The sequence below is a fragment of the Crocodylus siamensis genome, chromosome 1 (assembly GCF_052110815.1).
Source record: "Crocodylus siamensis isolate JL-2025a chromosome 1, ASM5211081v1, whole genome shotgun sequence".
NCBI lineage: Eukaryota > Metazoa > Chordata > Crocodylia > Crocodylidae > Crocodylus > Crocodylus siamensis.
The window spans coordinates 204,518,292-204,540,123 of record NC_143395.1 but is presented as its reverse complement, the minus strand read 5'-3'; the positions used below and the strand labels follow the sequence as shown (position 1 = coordinate 204,540,123).

The following is a 21,832-nucleotide window of genomic DNA, read 5'->3' as shown; positions in this document are numbered from 1 at the left end:
AACATCACACATTAGAAGTCTCAAATGATACAGTGATACCAGTTTGCTCCTACCATAACATGCTGCTAGAAATTATTTAACAAGCCCCAGGAACATGTTCAGTAATGAAGAAACCGTGTGACCCGACATGTAGCATATAGGAGCTGCACCTGGTGCCTAGCATGTGTGTGGGAGGACTTACTATGCAGGTGAAATATTTGAGGTGTTTGTGTTGGAGCCCTGTATTGTGTAGCAGCTTAATGCTGCTCCCTAGAGTTTGTGGTTTGGGGTTGGGGTTTAGATGTTTGAAGCAAACAGCACTGCCTGTAAATGACATTTTTGGCTGGTTAGGTACATATCCTGACATCTGAGCACCACCACACTGCATCCCCACCAGGTGGCCACATGGCACTTTTGGAATGAATTCAGGGCCTGATCCTTCAGAAGTTAAGACATATGCTTAACCTCAGGCATCAGGAAACCAATGGGACTATTCACAGAGTGGGGAGTGGAGTAAACCACCTAATTCTTCCGAAATGGAGCCTAGGCAGCACCGTGAATTAGCATTTTGTTGAGCATATTGTCACATTCACAAAGTAGCTGTGTACCAAGGAGAATGGATAAACATATATCACTGGCCAGCCAGCCTGAATCCTAACACCCACTGTGGGGTGTGCCACTAAACAGATGCAGAGACAGGCTTGTTTGCCAGACAAGGAAAGACCCAGTGAAATCCAGGGCATTGTCCCCCCCACTCCCTACTGCCCCAAGTCAGTGGCATTGCTGCAGGGGTGATGGGCAGTATGGTGAAGCTCTGGTATAACTATTCAGGTAGCTGAGGGTGTAAGTGGCCCATTAATGACTCTTCACACATGTTAACAATCATTTTCTCTTCTAATAGTCATTCCACTAATCAAGCTAACCTATTTTAGTGCAATTTTGCTGTCTGCCAGGGTTTCCTATTTCATAGCTCCTGTCATTTCACCTCCCCACCTCACACCCCGAGCCTGGGACACTCATTTTAATTTTCACCAGCTGGCCGGGACTGGGCTCCAAATCCAGGACTGCCCTAGCCAAACCGGGATGTATGGTAACCCTGTATATGGGCGCAGTGGATAACAACCCACATCCAAACCAAAGCAGGGACATTTTGAGTAGCACTGGTTATCAAGTGCCACTTTTCTGTCATGTTCCCAGTCATGGGTGATATTTTGGGATGAAAAAAGCCACTTCTTTAACTCCAGAAGACCTGGGTGCTCAGCACGTTTGAAAAGCAGGCTCCTCAGGACTGGTGTGCAGCTATTTCCCCAGCACTCCAAGAGAGCACGGCTCTAGAGCCCAACCTGCCTACCTACTCCCACTCCCTCACCTCAATCCAGATACAAGTCAGGGAAACCTGAGTGAGGGCTTCCCCCAGCCACTTTCCAGACACCTGTTTCCAGAGCAATACTTGAGAGCAGCAGTGGTGGGGAGGAGAGAGACACCCTCTGCACAACTTTACAGTCTCATTCTAGGGCCAGGTTTGGCACACATAAGAGGAAACACTGGAAGGGGCCTCCCAGGCCATTGAGTTTTGTCCCTTGAGTTTGCAGCTACCATTTGTCCCAAGAGTCCCAAATATTGGCCATTCCAACACTTTGCATGCAACCATAGAGTACTTTAGGAAAACAAAAAGTAAGCCATCCTAAACTGACACGGATAAATAGATACTAAAGGAGGCAAGGACCCCATCAGTGCTTTGCCAATGGAATGACAGAGCATTTTGCTAGGGTCAGAGGATCCTAGCATCCTTCATGCCACGGAAGGCAGCAAAACCTCCCTGTCCCTGTCCTTTGCTCAGTACCAGTAGGAACACCAGTGCACCCAACCAAATTCCCACCCTCTGTTGTGATCAGCATCCAGTGCATTAGAAGAAGGTGAAAAAAGACCAGAGGCTTATAAAGCATCATGAAGAAAGAACTTCTTTTCCTTGCCTCCCCAGGTAATCAACAGAAGCTCTGTAGCATACAATTTCCTTACAGAGAAAGTTACCTCTCATTTTGCCATGATGGCTGCAAATGCTTGAACCCACATATCACGTGCACCAATAAATGATCCCCAAACCTTCTTTTCCTATTATGCTACTGCTTTCATAAGCTTGTCAAAACCTCATCTTGAAATTATTCAAGACCATTCCAAACTTCACTCCTCTAACCAGCTAGAAACTTACTTCTAATTTCCATCCTAAATGTGTTCATAATCAGTTTGTAGCCATTTGATCTTGCACTGATATTCTCCTTTAAAGTACACAGCTCTTTTCCCTCTTTGATGTTCATTTTGTAAACATATAGTTAAAAAGTAATCACATTCCCCTTGATCTTCATTTTTGTAAGCAAAGCTTTGTTAATTCTCCTCACCTAACATTCATTCTTCACTCTTTTGACCATCTTAGTGGTCCTTCTTTGTACCTCTTCTGGTCTAAGTACATGCTCTTTGAACACTGGTGAACAAAACTGCTCATAGTATTCTAAAAGGGGTCATGCTGATGCCTTGTACAATGGTACCAGTACCTCTGTGTCTACTGAATACACCCATAGAGCATAGAATAATGTTATCGTCCTGTTCACCACTGCATCACATTGGTAGCTCATGGTCATCCTGCAGCTGACCCAAGTCTCTCTCTTCCTCTGTAAACCCCCAATTTACAGCTAGAGTTCTTGTTAGTAGTCCCTAGTGCATAACTTCGCACTTCACACGATTACATTCTGGACAAGTTCCAGTACTCTACTCCACAAAGTTATCCAAATCTTCATGTGTAACAAATCCAAACCTTTCCTGTTCTGACAATACACCACAGCTTTGTGTCATCTTTAGGAATCATAAGCACACATTTCATTCCCACACTGAGTTTGCCGATGGAAATATTAACCAGGATGTGTCCCAAGACTGATCCCTGAGAAACACCCCTAGTAACTGTTCTCCAATCTGATAACTCATCTTTCAGCATAATCTGCTGTAGCCAACTCTTTATCCATTTTGTGATTATAGTATTAATTCTCATCTTCTCCACTTTGGCCAATAATTTCCCATGTGAAATGATGTCAAAAAGCTTTGTTTAATTCTAGATAGGTTTGATCTGCAGAAGTGCCTTTGTCTAAATCAGTTATGCTGTCAAAGAAAGATATTAGACTGGTCTGACATGACCTGCCTTGGATAAACCATGTTGCATTTTGTTCCATTTGCTGTTGCCACCATATCTTCATTTATTCTTTCCTTCAACATCTGTTCTACAACCTTGCATTATATGGAAGTCCAGCTAACAGGCCTGTATTTTCCTGGATTGCTCTTCCTCCTTTTTTTCCAAGAAGAGGCACTATGGTTGCTGTTCTCCAGTAGCCCTATATCCCCAAGTTGACAGTTTCACTGAAGATCTGTGTAGAAGGAGTTACTATTTCATGTGCCAGTTCTTTCAGTACTCTGGGCTGAAGATTATCCAGCCATCCCACAAATACTCAGTTGTATTTGCATCCTTATTGAACATTTGTATTGAAGACTGAAGACCAAGGCAAAGCCATACCTATTTTATCTTCGCTCTCTGCCTCTTCTTCTTCCCTCCTCATTCTCTTTTTATTTATATAACTAAAGAAGCTTTTGCTGTACATTTTCGCCATGTCTAATTCAGTGAAGCGTTTCGCCATTCTCACTTTACTTCTGCATTCTTTAGCTATAAACAGACATCACCTAACAAAGCAGATAAGCTGTGACAGGATGGGACCTGCTACTGTGTGCCTCAGGAATGAGAATTCCAGGGAAGTGCAGGATCAGGTCCCAGGCGTCCCAGGAGTGCCTGCCCAGGGCAGCTGGAGAATATAGACATTATGCTGCAAAAAAGTGGCACAATTTTATACCACAATTTTATGGTGGCACAAAGGTGACCTCTATTTCTAGCCTTTGAGCCCAGCAAGATATTCATCCTTACTCATCTTCTAGGGATGCATGCTCCAAAAAACATACTTTTGCCTTTAAGTAATTCCATGCCTCTTCTCTCTAATCCAGGGAACCTTTCTAACTAATTGCCTTAATCTCTCAAAGGTGGCCTGTGCTAAGTCCCATACCCTTATCACAGACTTATTCTTCTCCATTCTACAATTTAAACTGAATTAACCCATAATTGCTTAACCCTAGATTAACCCACAATGAATCCTTCTCAGAGTTCCTTGTTACAGCCAAAGCTGAATCTAAGATAGTATGCCCTCTTTTTGGTAGTGACCATTTGACAGAGAAATCTATCAGCCAACTACTCCAAAATTATCTGTGCCTTCCTGTTACTGATAGTGTTTGCTGTCCAGTCTATAAAAGATTATTAATGTCTTCCATGGCTACACAACATTCACTATTACTGAGTTCTCCAAAGACCTTACAGAGATCCCTGCCCATTTCCAAGTCTAAGCCTGGAAGTCAAAAACAACTCCCACAATACAGTCCCTATGGAGCCCTTTTTTGGTATTTTTTCCTGGTGCAGTTTACACACAAAGAATTCTCTGCTTTGTCTGTGAAAGCAAATAAGGGAAGGTGGTGTTGATGGGAGGAGTGGGGGGGTTGAGAGCAGTGTTCTCTGGGAGAACTGGGGAAGCTGTAGACATACCTTTCCTCATCGGGTGGGTTAATTCGGCCCAGCAGAGAACCACCTCACCAAGGGAGGAGGGAAGGATGGTGGGACTTGAATATGTACTTCTGTTTAACACGCTTAACTAACATGGAAACAATTTCTAATGTAGACACTTCAGTTTTCGAGGACTCATGACTTTGTTGTTAATTATGTTTAACCCTAACATCCATGTGCTCTGTTTAACTTAATGGTAGAATCGTGTAGTTCACATGTGGTGCTTAACTCCTGTTAAAGCATGACTGAGAATTCCAGGCTCAAAGACGAAGAACGCTTACCTGATCATTAAATATTCAGCTTTATACATTAGGTACACCGGACTATAAGATATAATTTCTCATCAACAGGAGTAGGCACATGGATTTTAAGGCACTTAGAAAGGCTTCCAAAAACCAGGAAGCTACTCCTGCACTATAATAAACTTCCTACGAGAAAAAGGAAAAGGAAATTTTTGTCCTTTTGGTCTGAAGGGCCAGAGTCCCAGCTGGTGTAATTTAGCCCAGTTCTGTTCACTTCAGAGGGGATCAGTTGATTTACAGCAGCTGAGGATGTGGCCCCAAGGGTTTTCTCTGTGACAAGCCTAACCTTTGAGGTCACTACAAAGAGATTAATTTTGCTATTTAAGTTTGCACATGACAATAGCTACACCACTGCAAGTTCTCTGATGGGCTGTAAAAATATCCTCTTGAGATTCAAGTATGCTTGAAGTGGTCTCATTGTCCTTTTTCCAGTTTAAAAAAAAAAAGGTCTCTTCTTTCTAATTATTTCAGTATGCTGGCAAAATAAACTTACATTGGAACTGACAGGCTGTTCTGTGGCCAGCTTGGCTCTATTTCAAGGAATAAAGCCCTAAACTGAGCACAGAACCTGTTTATGTTAAAGTTATTAGAGTTTAACGTCTCCCACCTTGTACTTGCAAGTCACTTCTCTGAGCCAGGCTCTGTCACCCTTAACCCTGCCAACCAGCATTACTGCCTGATTGCCAAGGGACTGTTCACAGAGGACAGTGCTTCTGAACAGGCACCAGGAGAGGAGGATGCAGATGACCTGTGGGCCACAGTGTGGTTCTTTACCAGCCTAATTACTGCTTTCAGGTACATCCTCTTTCCTGACAGAGAAATCAAAACCACTTGTGTTGGTTTAAGACAGCAGTCGGAGGGAAGCTGATGGGGGTGGTAGTAATGGCTCATTAGGCATCCACACGCTCATTGCTGCTACAACACAGGGAAGTCTTGAGCCACACTCCCTGGTGGTGTCTGTAGCTCTCTATGAAGGAACTTTGAAAGTCCCCTTTAAAAAGAAAGGCGTTATCCAAATGTGTCCTCTTTAGGTCTCACTTTGTGTTCCCCTATATTCTTCAAAGGCTGTGTTTTCACTCATTTTGGTGACATGCCTGGCCCACCCTGTTGTGCAGGTCTGGCTGTACATTAGCATGCGACTGGATGCTTTGGTAAGTCAGCCAGCCCTGAGAGAAAACAACTGCCAGCTAAACACGAGCAGAAACTAAGGTGTGAACCATCTCCTCCTCCACAAAACCAGTTCCACGGGTTTGTGAACCTCACAGCCTCCAGGAACTATTTAACTGTCAGTAGCATTTCCCATGAGAGTCTACCAAGCAAAATATCACTCTGCAGAAGTCAAGACTCTGGAAAATATCCAGCCCTTTGTAACATGGGACAAATCTGGTTCCACAGCCAAGGTACAAGTATCCTGCAAACATGCTCTGCCAAAAGAAGTAGTAGCACGCAGGAAAAGGCCAGGGCAGGCAATGCTCAGACGTACACATGCACCTTGAAGGGTCGAGCCTCTGTCCCTTCCAGACAAGGGATTAGTGATCACATTACTGCTGCAATTTACAGGGACACTTTTCCCAGTCCCACTGCTACAGGTTCACCAGTGAGTAGAAACTAACTGGAAACCAAAGAGACTTCATTCTCTGTGAGCTGGCTGGTTAATTCAACTGAAGATTGGATAAATTGCCAGTGTACCCAAATCCAAAGTGCTCTTTATAACATATATCTTAATACATATATTATTTCTTAATCCCTGAATCTCTTGATTCCTTAATCTCACATGTTAACATGGGTACACAAACCTAGATATTATTGCTTTCTCTTGCATCTCAGTGGGCACATCTACATGAGACGCTTAATGTACATTGGCCTAATAACATTGCGTAGCAGTGTGTCACGGCAAAAGCCATGCTAATAGCCTGCTACACAGTGTTATTAGGCTAATGAGCAGTAAGCATCACTAAATAACCATGCGCCTGTGCTACTGCACAGTAACTTTATGTACTGAACATTTAGTTAGTATTTTATTAAGGAAATACTAAACTTAATGTGCAGTATCTAAGCCACATTAATGAACATGTAAACACGCCCAGTAAATTACCGTTTCAATTTATTTTCTACATTCTTTGACTGTTTTGACAGCTTCCAGGTTACCCAGGAAATTAGACTGATGAGATCCTGACTAGAGGATTCATAGGATCAATTCCTAACCACTTCTCAAGGGCCTACTGGACTTCCACCACCTATTTTTGATTAGAGGTGGAAGAAGCACAGAAGCAGTCAGTTCCAGAGCAATGTTCATGGGTTTCACCAGCTGAAGAGGTACCTGGGAAAGACAGAGAACTGGCTCTCCAAGCTTTAACACCATGACTGCTGGTGTTGTCTGTCTCCCAAAATCTCCTTTGCTGTATGCAACTTGCTTGCTTCACCTATGGGCGATGAGTGCATGGGCTGTAGCCACACCTCTTTCCCCCTGAAAACCCGCATGTTCAAAAGGATGGCGGGGAAAGATGAGGCTTCAGTTCACTCTGACACAAGGAGACTTCTTCTCATTGTGCTGCCCCCACCCCCTTCAGAACCAGGCAGTGCAGACTGCTGCAAGGAGCCTCAGCAGTGCTAGCACTAAGTGGGGTGACAGAGGGGTGACACTAATGTAAGGATACCTTTACATTAATGTAATGTAAAGGTAATGTAATGACACTAATGTAAGGGTACCCTTACCCACCCTGCTCTCAACAAACAGCTAGGGATAGTGTTGAGGGAGGGTAGCAAGTTTCAACATCCCAGGCTACCAGCAAAGGAGGAGGGAAGCCTGAGACTGAGCACAAGTGGATTCTGGAAACTGGCAGGAAGCATCTCACCTTTCTGGGAACCTGGAGAAACCCCCATAAAGCTTGTGTCCAGGAGACTGTGAACAAGACACCATGCAGCCACTTGTGACCTTCAGGCAGAAACAACCTAGAAACCTGGAACAGGAACAGAGACAAGCATGTGGAAATGCAGGACTGCAAAAACCCTTGCAAATGCATATTACCTGCAGCATTCATGGAAAAGTCTTACACATAGGTGCAATCCTCATTTGTCACCCCTGTATCAGATGGGAAGCTAATGAAAGGAGCCCAAGTGTGTCAGAGCAACACATAATGTAAGGAAGCCCTTTTACTCATGTAGGTCCCAATCATACTCTACCAATGTGAAAGGCAAACCTTCAGTTGACTTTGATGAGGAATTCTCACAACCATTTAAAGTTTCATATATAATGCTAAAATAATTACATTTATGGGCAGATATTATTCCCCTCAAGTACTCATAAGTATAGTTGACTAGAAAATGTTTCCCTTCTGTTCCCAAAAGAAACTATTAAAACAATACATTTAAAAATCAATTTTCATCAATGTTTCTCTGGAAAAAAATGGGTTTCTCTCTCTTTTGCAAAATCTCAAACACCAAAACTATCTAGTCAAACACCAAAAATGTTTTAGTTTTCAGGTGTTTGGTCTGTGTTATATTTAAAGTCAGAATAGACATTTTTCTTTCAACAATGTTTTCAGCAATCCAAAATTGTCACCTCAGTGCTAAAGCTCAGGTTTTGAATCTCACCCCAACTTGATATCCTTCAAATATCATTGATGGGAAATTTTCAATCTGCCCTTGTCATAATGGTATTTGCCTCTACCTAGGATGTGTACAAAAATGTTGTAAAGTAAGATGGAGACAGCTGTTCAAAGAACTAAAAAAAATTTATAAAATACACGACAAAGAAAAAAAAGTAAAAAATTAATTTTGTGCTCTGAAGTGTTTTTAACCATAAGTTTATCTCTGGTTTCATATTAAGATCAAAGACAAGTGGAATGATTCAAAAGGAAAAACACAGAAGACAGTAAACATCTCATAAATAACAAAATTTAAGAAACCTGCCCGAGGGTAGTTAGATCTTATATGACCTTAACAAAACAGAGTACAAAACTGTAAACTACTCCTGCAATGACATATTTGATACAGTTAGGGGGTTTTTGAGGTGTTGGCTTATACTCTGTTAAGTTGTCAAAGATATCACATAGGCCTGCACACTGTCCAGGAACCTTACACATATTAAAAACAACTCCTTGCTTTGCCTTGCTAAAATGGGGGTCTCTTATCAGTAGACAGTTATAACTGTCATGCAACTTGCTCTTAGAGGGATGAAAACTTTAGGCCTTTGAAGAAAAATGTGTCTGTACTGTTAACGGCCCATGTAAAACACAGTCACTGTTATAAGCATCATGAAAACTAGTCCTTTATGGTGCTTCTTTGTTGGTATTCTTGTGTTAGTAGGCATTGTTTCTGAATTCAGTAAGTTAGAACTATGCCATACTCTGACCTACAGATTTCTGGGCTTAATATTTACCATGGTGGGGGAGAATGCTCCTAAATTACAAGCTTGCGTGACTAGTGTTAACCCCTCCTTGGTGGTTTGTATATAAAAGAAGCAGCTGCACAGATCACAGTTTAATTTTAAAGTACTGGAAGGACCCCAAAGTGGGTTTTCATATTAAAAAAAGCCATTACATACACCTGATTGCTACATGAAGTCACATTTGTACCTAAAGAATGGTATTTGGAGTGCACTTTCTACATGAGTAGATCCAGGATTTAGCAAAGGGAATGCAGCATGGTGCCCATGAGACAGACCATGGAAGACTGGGGTGAAGCATAGCCTCAGGGCCAGTGAGGGACACTGGGGAACTGATATGGAGCAGCTGCACAAGGAGGGAGGAACCCACTCCTCACAGTCACTGTTGCCACTGTCCCCAGTTAAGTTGGGGACAGGGGCCCAGGGCTGTTCCTACCTAAGGCAACTTACGAGCAAATAAATTATTTCTCCTGCGCTGTTCAGCTGCCGTTTTATTTCTAATTTGTGCTTACATCTTCTGCACACTGCCAGTGAGAGAAATGTGCAGGCACCGATTCAGCATGAGGACATCTGTGCAAAATTAAATAGCGGGAAAAGGTGGATTCTGAGGATGAATGCTCTAGTGAGTGTATCGTGGGATTGTACTCAAACAAGACATTCTGGCAAAGTGGCAGAATTCAATGGCCAGGACCCAGAATCTGATGATGAAAGGATGCATCTTCAGATTAGCCACTGGAACCATGGCTGGACTGGATAGTTTTGATGGGATAATACTGCCACTCTCATTAGGTGGAGAAATAAGGGTTGCTTGCTTACCCAGTTCAAAACATCAGCGAAGAGGGTCTGACACCTCCAACTCAGAACTAATTCACTTTTCTCCTGCAAGGTGATTTGGCCCCATCATGGAGCATGTCAAGGCCAGAGATCTCCCCTGGAAAGGCTTTCTGATAGGAGAGGAAAGAGCATGAGAGGTGAGGGCACTGACATTAGAGTTACCTGATTTTTTTAAAATGTTGTTTTAACTGTTTATTTTCTTTCTTTTCATGTGTATTTAAGCCAGGTTAAATTTATTTCTTGTCGATAACATAGTTACTGGTTGAAACAATGTTAAGAAGACATTGAGTGCAAATAAGTCGGGCTGTTCAAAAGTTCCCTGTCAAAAGGGTGTTGGGATGGAAAAAATAGCTGTTTTCAGCTTTTTGTTCAGAATGTTCTGCTTTCTGCTAACCTGAGCTTCAGCATTTTGTCATAGACAAATAAAACAATTTGAATTGTGAACGCTGCCTCAGTGCCTCAGGAGAGATAATGGTCATTTGCCTTGTGCCCCTCCTTGCCCACTTCTAGCTGCCCCTCCTTTCTAGCTGCCTAACTGGCATTTTTGCCATTTATGCACAGGTAGTGATTCTACTTTCCCTGCAATATGGATGTATAAAGGTATGTGCATAGACTGAGCGGGCGGTTGGACTAGATGACCTCCTGAGGTCCCTTCCAACCCTAATTTTCTGTGATTCAGTGGCAGCTATCTCACCAACTCACACATCCTCTTGGATTGCTGACCACCTTCTAGCCCACATACCTTCCTCTCTGGGTTGCCCAGGGAACTAGCTTAAAAAATAGTGGAGAGGAGCCCCGGTTAATACCTTACCTTTGGTGGCTGGGGTACTAAGCTGAAAAGTCAGAGAGATCCCGGTTCAAGCCCTTGCTGGTTGAGGGGCCCTTAAACCTGGGTCTTCTGTTTCCTGGGTAAGTACCCTAGTCACCTGGGAAATAGGGATGAAACACAGAAGAGGCACCCTCCTCTTTTGTGCTGAAGTCTAACCCTGTTACTTGGAGGTTTCTGGTTGGTTACAGCTTGTATGTGGATTCAAGTACACCTCCTGCATGGGCACTCCACTTCAATGGCACCCACTGAGAGCACCAGGCTGGACTGGATAGTTTTGATAGGATAATACTGCCACTCTCATTAGGTGGAGTAAGCTATGCATGACTGGGAGGGGGCTATAGCCATCCCCATCTAGGTCATCCCAGCCAAGGCTTTGTCTAGCCAGGTCTTGAAAACTTCCAGGGATGGAGGTTCTACCACCAATCTGGGTAACCTGCTCCAGTGTTTTACTACCCTCCGAGTAAGCTCAGGGGCAACCAACATGGGTTTATCAGTGGCAGGTCTTGTCAGACCAACCTGGTGGCCTTTTACGATCAGGTCACCAAATCATTAGACGCAGGGGTTGCTGTGGATGTAGTCTTTTTGGACTTCCGGAAGGCTTTCGACACTGTCTCTCACCCTGTCCTCATCAAAAAGCTGAGAGACTGTGGTGTCGATGCCCACACGGTCAAATGGGTCGCCAACTGGTTGGAGGGCCGCACCCAGAGGGTGGTAGTGGATGGGTTCTTCTCGACCTGGAAGGATGTGGGCAGTGGGGTTCCGCAGGGCTCGGTCCTCGGGCCTGCACTGTTCAACATCTTCATCAGTGACTTGGATGAGGGGGTAGAAAGCACCCTGTTCAAGTTTGCTGATGACACTAAGATGTGGGGGGATGTGGGTGCACTAGAAGGGTGCAATAGGCTACAAGCTGACCTTGACAGGTTGCAACGGTGGGCGGATGAGAATAGGATGGGGTTTAACACTGATAAGTGCAAGGTGTTGCACATGGGGAGGAAGAACCGGCACCACACTTACAGGTTGGGGAACTCTCCTCTTGCCAGCACGGAGACGGAAAAGGATCTTGGAGTCGTCATTGACTCCACGATGAACATGGGCCGGCAGTGTGGGGAGGCAGTCAAGAAGGCCAATCGTACCCTATCATGCATCCACAGATGCATCTCGAGCAGGTCCAGGGAGGTGATCCTCCCCCTCTATGCGGCACTGGTCAGGCCGCAGCTGGAGTACTGCGTCCAGTTCTGGGCGCCACACTTCAAGAGGGACGTGGACAATATGGAAAGAGTTCAGAGGAGGGCCACTCGTATGATCAGGGGTCAGCAGGGCAGGCCTTATGAGGATAGGCTACGGGACCTGAACCTGTTTAGCCTCCACAAGAGAAGGCTAAGGGGGGACCTTGTGGCCTGCTACAAACTGGTCAGGGGGGATCAGCAGGTATTGGGGGAGTCCCTGTTCCCCCGTGCTCTGCCAGGAGTGACCAGGAATAACGGTCACAAACTGGCGGAGGGTAAGTTTAGATTAGATATTAGGAGGCGCTACTTCACAGTCAGGGTGGCTAGGGCCTGGAACCAGCTTCCAGGGGAAGTGGTGCAGGCTCCGAGCCTGGGGATTTTTAAAAGGAAGTTAGATGAGCACCTTGCCGGGGTCATCTGACCCCGGTGCTCTTTCCTGCTAAGGCAGGGGGTCGGACTAGATGATCTACCTAGGTCCCTTCCGACTCTAGCTACTATGAAACTATGAAACTATAAGAAAATTCTTCCTAATATCTCACCTAAACTTCCCTTCCTACAACTTGAGACCATTGCTTCTTGTTCTGTCATTGCCACCACTGAGAACAGTCTAGCTTCCTCCTCTTTTGAACCTCCCTTCAGGTAGTTAAAGGCTGCCTATTATATAACCTCTTAGCCTTTACTTCTCCAGACTAAATAATCCCAGTTCCCTCAGCTTCTCCCCACATAAGTCATGTCCCCCAGCCCCCTCACCATTTTTGTTGCCTTCCACTGGACTCTCTCCAAATTGTCCACATCCTTTCTGTAGTAGGGGCCCAACACTGGACACAGTACTCCAGATGTGGCCTTACCAGGACTGAATAGAGCAGAAGGATCAGTTCCCTTGACCTGCTGGTGACACTCCTAGTGATACAGCCCAGTATGCCATTAAACTTCTTTGCAACAAGGGCATGTTGTTGGCTCATATTCAGGTTGTCCTCTGTAACCCCCAGGTCCTTTTCTGTAGAGCTGCTGCCCAGCCAGTCAGTCCCCAGCCTGTACTAGTGCATGGGTTCATTCTGTCCTAAGTGCAGGACTTAGCACCTGTCCTTGTTGCACCTCAGGAGATTTCTTTTGGCCCAATCCTCAGTTGTCTAGGTCACTCTGAAACCTACCCTCTAGTGTATCTCCTGCTTCCCCCAGCTTGGTATCATCTGCAGACTTGATGAGGATGCACTCTACGCCATCTTCCAAGTCTTTGCTGAAGACACTGAACAAAACTGGCCCCAGGACTGACCCCTGGGGCACTCCACTTCAATGGCAACATGTAGGGGGTGCACCCACTGAGAGCATCAGTGCACCCCAGCAGGCCATGCTCCCCGTTCAGGCAATGGGCAGGGGGGCAGGCAGGAGCACCAATGTCTCCTCTGTGAGCACCAGATGTAGGCCATGACCGCTTCTGGAAGCCCCATGGCCACTTCTGGGAGCACTGTGGCCACTTTTGGGAGCAGCACGGCCAGCTCACTGGTTGGTAAGTTTTGTTGTGGGGGACTCCCCAACCCCCCATCAGCAAGATCCGCCCCCCCCAGGTCACTGAGATTGGCTTCAGGGGGAACCCACCCGGTTGCTGACTAGTCGCTGGGGGGTGGGGTGCACGTGCCTCCCCTGACTAAGGTGGCACCAGTCACCAATGCTCCACTTGATACTGGCTGCCAACTAGACATCGAGCCATTGATTACTACCCTCTGAGCCTGATGTTCCAGTCAGTTTTCTATCTACTTTACAGTCCCTTCATCCAGCCTGTGAGAATGTTATGGGAGACTGTATCAAAAACCTTGCTAAAGTCAAGCTATACCACATCCACTGGTCTCCCCACTTCTACAGAGCCAGCCATCTCATCATAGAAGGCAATCAGGTTGGTCAAGCTTGACTTGCCTCTGGTGAACCCATGCTGACAGTTCCTAATCACATTCTTCTCCTCTAAGTGCTTAGAAATGGATTTCTTGAGGATCTATTCCATGATTTTTCCAGGAACTGAGGTATAGCTGACTGGTCTGTAGTTCCCTGGGCCTGGATCCTCCTTTTACCCTGTCATCCCTCAAAGGTAGACTAGACTACTCTGGGTTCCAGTTGACCCCTGCTCCTAATGAGATACAAACTTTCTCATTGCATCACTTCTATCAAACAGGTAGTAAATGCAAGGGGCAATTGTTCAGTTTCAAAGGGTCCTGTCTGATGCCTGGGGTTTAGAGCCCTGTGCTGAGAAGTCAGAAAGACTCAGGTTTGCTTCCCCTCTAGGAACAAAAGGCCTACAACCTGGGGCTCCAGCTTCCTGGGCAAGTGCTTGACCCACTTAACTATTGGGATTACAACATGGGAGAGTCCCCCCCTATCCACCATTCTTATGGTACTTGCAGTCATGTACATGAGTACCTGACCTATATGTACACATATGGCCTGGGGAGTGGCTGGAAAACTGCAAAGGAGAAAAAGGATTCTTCCCTCCCTCTTCCATGATGCATCATGGCAATGGCCAACTGCCCTTGACACTGAATGGGGCAGGGGAAGGGGTGAAAAAAATGGCTGCCACTGTCAACTGCACCATCACAATCACAATGCACTGGTGGCGTGGTGACAACCTGAAGTTGCCACTGTTCCTGTTTCCTGAGTGCCCAGTTGCATGGCTAGAGGATCTGCAAGGGAGATAATACTGCATCAGGGGAGGAGTATTTGCATTAGGGAGCCCAGTCCCTGGAAAAGAACAAGGTATAATGCCCCCCAGTTTCAACTTTCTTGAAGCACCACATCAAATAAAATGGTTTAGGCTTAGACTGAAAGTTTGGGTTTTGTTTTTCTCTGAAAAATCAAAATATCCGTGGTTGGGAGGAAGCCTTTCCCCTTGCCCTCTAGTGTTACTACAGTGGCTATTTAAACAAACAAAATGTCGGATAATCTAACCAATGTCTCCCTAAAGGCCTTGCCTCATCCTCGGTGCTTCTGTTCTGTGCATGGTGCCAGCAGAGCCATGGGGGGAAGGTTCTCAGTATTCCTGACCCCCCCTGTATTTCAAGCTTAGTGGGGTATACATGTGTGCTAGCTGGGCAAAGGAGTTAGGACATCACCCTTCACTGAGTCCCACTTGTGGCTCAGAGCAGAATGCCTCCTGACACGCACACAGCATCCTTAAGCTGTAGTCATTCCCTCCTCTGCATGAACCCGAACAAGCAACAAGTACTGGTTTTGCTAAGGGCAGCTTGGCCTGGTAAGCTGTACTATGGGAAGAGACTGCAGACAGAGTACATCAAGTCCTTCTCACTCAGACATCATGCATGGGTAAGTGCCCTGTTTGTGGACAACTGCACTGGTAAAAAGCAGGGAAATGCTCTTGGTTTGCTTTGTTAGGGAAAGAATAAAACATGGTACGTGCATCAAGAAGCCCAGAGCTGGCAACACAAGCCAGTATGGTGAAAGAAGTATGGCTGTTACACTTCAAATATATTGGGACCAGGCAGACCTTGTACTTTAGTTTAAAATCCTTCCTGTTCTTTCACTCTGCCAAATAGGTAGCAAACTTCACAACACTGGTCCTGAGCTCATGCAAAATTCTTCTGCACTTCAGAATCAGGATTGTAATCATTTCTTGCTTATGAAACAAATAAAACTCCTCTGCATTCAGCAAAAACAACTTTTAAAAAACATCCACTTTCTGCAGGAGACAGAAAGTGACCCCTCCTGAGAGATACTTGGGTGTGGAACACGCTGTTTGAGTGCACACTGATGATAAGAGTGAATCGCGATGAGAAAAACATTATTGCATCCAGGCGGCCAATAACTATGCTGAAAGCAGGACAACGTGGCACATCATCAAGGCAGGAGTTCCAGTTATGCTAAGCTATAGTAAGCTAAGTTGCCAAAAAGCAGCCTGGGAGAAATGGGCACCATGACCACTGGATGACCTGATAAGAATGGGAAAAAAAATCAAATACACTAATGAGCAAAAATACACTGATTCAAAGAAGAGAGTAAGAAAAACAGCAGCTGAAAAACTTGAAGACAAACATAAAAAAGTACAAACTCAATAATGAGGCAGAGATAACAAGAAACAAAGTGTAGCTGGGTAAACTTTGCAAAGAAACAAGTAGAGATGAACATCTTGACAGAGAGAGTGAGATAAGAATTGGTATGAGATGGGGAGGTATAAATACAGAGCATTGTGAGACCTGTCCCTTGTCCCCCTTAGGGGAGCTTGAGTTACATTTAATGCCTCACAACTTATCAAGAGCAAGGTTCACTAAGTTGGACTGACCATTAATCAGACCAACTAGTGTTGGTTTCAAGGACACTAAGACTTTCCAAGCTTTTGCACTCAAACATGGACTCAAATAGCCTTTTTCTGCATTGACTTGGAAGACTGCTTGCTAGCATCAGCCTTCCAGAACACGCAGACCCCAGTAGCTTGTATATCAATAGTAGCAGCAACAAAATTCCATCCAAGAAAACACCCTGCATGCCTCAGAACAAGAGAGCTGCAGATAGCAGCAGATCCATCCCAAAGCCACTGTGCTCCAAGGCCCTACAGTATGCCCAGAACATGGAAAACCATGGCTAGTGACTCATCTGCCCCTCTATAAGCATTAGCTCAGGGAGTCCTTGGGGAGCCAGGCTTCTAGCACATGGCAGAATGAGCCCTCTGAAATGTCCTTCCTTGTCCTGCCCTGAAGTGCAAGCATAGAGGTGTCACTGCATCCAAGTAGCTGCTCAGCTGCAGATGAAGGAGAAACAGGATTTGCCCAGGGTTACAGCTGACTCACATTTCTCTGTTGAGCCATTAGTAGAAGACAGCCCCCAGGTTTCACACCATATCTGTCCATTAATCATAATATTCTTCCCCTCTGATGATCCACTGTCCTGAAGTGCGTGCAGATATTTATACCCATCTAATCAGAAGTGGTACAAGCACATAGGCAGGGCAAAAGAGAGGTAGGAGTTCAATCTCTGATGGGCAAACTGCAGGACCATGAACTTGCTGTTGCTGAAACTTTCTGCTCTTTAGACAAACACCCAAATATATATGGTTCTAAAACTCTTTCCACACACAGTGCAACTGCAACAAGAGACAGTCTTCAGTGGAAAGGCTTGTTTTTCCTTTGCATTTTGTAAAGCAAACTGAAGGACTCCATGCACTACATCCACCCCAGTGTCTGATCCAAGGTCCAGTGATGTTAATGGGAGCTGGGTAAAGTCCAGTTGGGAATGATAGCTTACATCCAGTCAAAAAAAGTGTCCTTGAAAAAGATTTTAGTCAGAAGACTTTAACTAGGTGGTTTAAAAACCTGTGTGCAGATGGGATGAGTGGTGCTGTAGTAAGTGCCAAGTGGCTGTCGTGTACCTGAGTACCGCCCCCCCCCCATGCTACTATTGTTTGCTTCATTTACAGCAGAGTTTCACAACAGCTCTAGCTAACACTTTTTCAAAATGCATCTTTCATGCCAGTGTGAATAAACGCTAAGGCCAACATAGGCTCCACTTCTGTAAATGCTCATACATGCACTTAGTAGTAAGCACACACATGCTTCTATCAGTCCCCAGGCAGAGCCGAAGTTAGATTTCAAATTCCCCTTGCGCTGAAAATCTGAACAATCTGCAACTACACTGACACAGAGAAAGTACAATGAAACTGAACACTGGTGACATCACTAAAGAAAGGAAAATTGAAGCGAAAAAATTTACTGACCTCAAGAAGTGGTAGCTACCAGAACTGTTGCTTTGCAGGGGGAATTGCAAAAGAGGTCAAATCTATATTTTAAGTATCAGTCCTAATGAGACATCTGGGCGAGAAGCCATTTCTATACTAAAAGAGCTGCAAGTTTATTGATTATTAAATCAAGAAACAAATGACAAGTCACAATCCTTTCCTACTCAATTACTTTGACACTGAAATCGATAACTGAAGTTTCTCAGACTTGGAGCCTAGTGAAAACATATTGACAGGGCAATAACTATTTGAAAGAACATCTGGAAAAGACATTTGTATTGTTAATACAGAGAAAGTGTTTTCACAATTGGCGCCAATACGCTTGTTTCTTTGTAGGGATTTTTTTGTCTTTTCAGTTCCCACCAAATGCGGAATCCCAGAGAGATGCATTTTCTCACTATTAGCAATCTCCAAAGGGACCCTGCTTGCCATTGAGAGCAGCCAGTGTCTGACAAGTACAAAAGGCTGAAACGCAAAAATCAATAACAATGTAAACTAGCTATGCCCCTAAGCAGTGTGACCCAGAGGTTTTCATTAGCCACATGGTATTGCATTTCTTAGAGGAAAGGCACATTATTACACACATACTAGCAACTCTTCTATGCAATGAAGATTAAAAGTTCACTCAAGCATCCTGAACTTAAATGGGAACACAATCTTCTAGAAGCAGGATTTCCTGATTGCTTCACTGCTCTGAATAAACATGTTATGTTGGAATAATACTGTCTCTTCCACACCCTTTGGTAGAAAATTTTGAATACAGTTTCCTTAGCCTACTTTAACTTTTCTTTTGGGAAGAACAGCAGTGGTTTTCAGCCCATGGGTGCCCTGTTTTTAATTGAAAGAGAGACAGCCATCACATGCTAAATAACCTAAAAGTGAATCCCTGTAGTCGATACATGAAAATGGACAGACAGCCATATCCTGGCTTGTCTCTATTTGTTTGGGCAGTCACCATAAATCTATCACAACCAGGTTGAGATACCATAAAGTGCAATACCATAAATGCACCACAGCTAGATGGGAAGCTGGCCATCACCTATGGCTCCAATATCAAATGAAAGATCAGCCCAAGAATAAAAACTGTGTAGAAAGGAGTATGGGGAGAAGGTCATGTCCCACAGGCTTCCTTGGCCTCGAGTGCTGTGGGCCCTTCAAAGGGTATGCAAGGCACTGTGCAAGCTGATTCCACAAACTGTGCTCAGAGAGGCTCAGGGCAGAGGGAGGGTCAAAAGCGGAGTAGATAGGAAGCCATTGGCACAGGAACAGGAGCTAATCCTGCAGAGCTAATGAGATGGCTCAGAGATGCCTGGCATAGGGGAGAGAGAGTGGGCCCCTGGGGGGTCCTAAATAAGAAGGGCAGAATAAGGATCAGGCAGAGCCCCTGAAGGGATCATTTGGGTTAGTCAGACCCACTACAACCGTATGACCCCGTGGGTTAGCCAGCAGGCCTGCTGGGACAAAGAGCCTCTTTAAATGAGAACCTGAAGCACATCACCTCTTGCCCTTCTGGGGAAAAGCAATGCAAGCTGTGGGGAAAGGTTCTGACCTATTCTGCCTCTCTGAAAGGGGCTTTCACTGCAATTGTTACCACCCTGTGCAAAATGCACTGTCTTTCTGTACAGGAGTTTCCAAAGGAAACTGTGTACTGGTGTCATCACCACTCTGCCTGCAGGATGGCAGAAAGCATCTAAACAGAGCCAAGGATTGGCTCTCTGGCTCTGGAGGACACCTTGAAAGCTACTGACAGGACTTGTGCTGACACTGACTCACCAGTGACAAATGCCAAGAGAACTAAATGGGCTCCAGGGAGTGGGTCCACTCTGGCAGCTGAATAGGCCACTGCAGAGGGAACTGCTCTGGGAAGAAGTAGCCACAAAGGCTCAGACCGCAGTGCCCCATAGGGTGCTGACAGATGTGCAGCTCCTCACTCTAACTCATGGCACTTCACAGGAAGTGCCAGGAGTTACAGCAATTCCCCCTGCCCCCAGCCAAAAAGACATTAAATTGAACTGCAGTTTGAAATGGTTGTGTGTTTGCAGCCTCCCTCATGCCCCCCCCCCCCACCAGCTCTGGTGCCGTCTTCAAGATGGGGTGGGGTTGGGGAAGGGAGGGGAGGAGGCTCAGTCTGGGGTTTGCTCAGACTACGCTGGACGGTGGGGCAGATGGATTGGAGCAACCTCACACCTTGGCAAATGAAGCTCCTCCCCTCCCTTTTTTCCTTTCCCATCCTGAAGACAGCACTAGAGGAGGGTTGGGCTGCATCAGCCTAGCCCTGCTTCAGATGCACATTGACAGAAGTTAATGAAGGCACTCCACTTTGGGGTGCTTTTATCTGAACCCTCATGTAATGAGGGTTCAAATTATCATGTGATCAGGCACTTTTAAAGCACTCTGAAGGCATGCACTTGTCAGGGCACAACTGTACAGCACTTCAGGGGGCCGATCACACAACAAAATGCCACTTCTGTCAGCACCCATAGAGACAGAATGAGCCTTCCCTCTGTGGGGACACAGGTTTCTGCCTCTGCCCTTCACCCCATGTTCACAGACTGCATTGGGCTGTGGTTGCTATTTTTAGTTGATATTAATGCAAATAAACTTTTCAAAGCAGATAGAGAAGATGTAGCTCTTGTCCCTGGAGTCATGATATTCATGTCCTTGTCAGATGACTAGGATCAGTCTTTTGTGACCCTGACCTGTGTCATGTGACTAGGGCAGGGAAATAAAGTTCAGCATTTTAACTGCCCTTTTGGGAGCTTTCATCTTCCTTAGGATTTTCTGGAGTAGGATTAGAGGGAAAATTCCATCCACAGGCTGCCCCTCACCCTGAATAAGAACAAGTTTACAGTACAGCCACCCACAATGATGCAAACTCCTCTAGGCTGATAGAGACCATAAATCTTGCAATAAGTTATATGTAAAACACTGCCTTTCTTTTTTTGCCAGCCAAACACAAACGGTCTGGTGAGCATGTGAATCGCTCTATGGAGAAGCAGCCCTGTAACAACAATACTGCTTCCCGCTGACACACAAAGCACCTGCCTTCTTGTTAAGTAAAAACAAGTCAATAGTCACAGCAAAACCATGAAAGAAAAACCACAAGTGACCTAAGCACTTCTGAGTCATTGCCCCTGCCTGGTACATTGTGACATTCCTCTAAAACTCTCCACCACCTGCAGCCTCCCCAGAACTGCTGATCAGCAATTCTTTTGTCTGTCTTAAACACCGGGTAATTACACATATGTACACTGCACAGATGGCTGTAACCCTCCTCTGCAAACATTTATCCGTGGGCCCCGTGACTAAGGCAAGCTGGCAGAGACCCTCCCTCAAGCAACCGTTGTGGGAACCTTCTTGCAAAACAACTTTTTTTGAAAGATAAACTGTGCACTGTCTCCACTATCAAATCATTAGACTAAGGAATAGAGCTAGACTCCCGGGCCAGAGAAGTCTGGGGAAAGATTCTGGCTGACTCTGGATCAGGCCTGACTGAGCAGGATATATCCTTCTGCAAAATCACACGGGTCTGCTATCTCCCTGATATTTTTCCAGCATGTCAAAATGAAGCACTTTATGCATATGATTAAAGGCCTGATAAAAACCTGCCTGCTAGTGAGGGACTCCAGGAACCAACCTATATTGTTTTATCAAAGAGGAGGAGAGGGGACTTGACAGTCCCAAAGCACCTGGTATGGGGCAAACATGTGGAGAGGAGTCCTAAGTCCAGTACCCCAAAACAGCAAGATCCAATGCTTGGGCAATTTCGGGTTAGAAATACAGCACAGATATTTAACAGGGCCAGTCATTTAACCATGGGAACAACTTGCCAAGCGAGCAGTGGTTTCTCCATCACACTTCATTAAGTCAAAATGTGATGTTTATCTAAAAGCTATGCTCTG

General features: G+C 45.2%; 1 long non-coding RNA gene across 1 annotated transcript in view; it reads right to left on the bottom strand.

Annotated features, from left to right (window-relative positions):
- Positions 1-21,832, bottom strand: part of LOC149873925 (uncharacterized) — a 62,427-nt gene that overhangs the window by 25,584 nt on the left and 15,011 nt on the right. The window contains exons 2-3 of the long non-coding RNA XR_016439891.1: positions 10,127-10,254; positions 7,779-7,883 (exon numbers count right to left, since the gene is read on the bottom strand). This is a non-coding gene — a long non-coding RNA (uncharacterized LOC149873925). The remainder of the gene's footprint in view (positions 1-7,778; positions 7,884-10,126; positions 10,255-21,832) is intronic.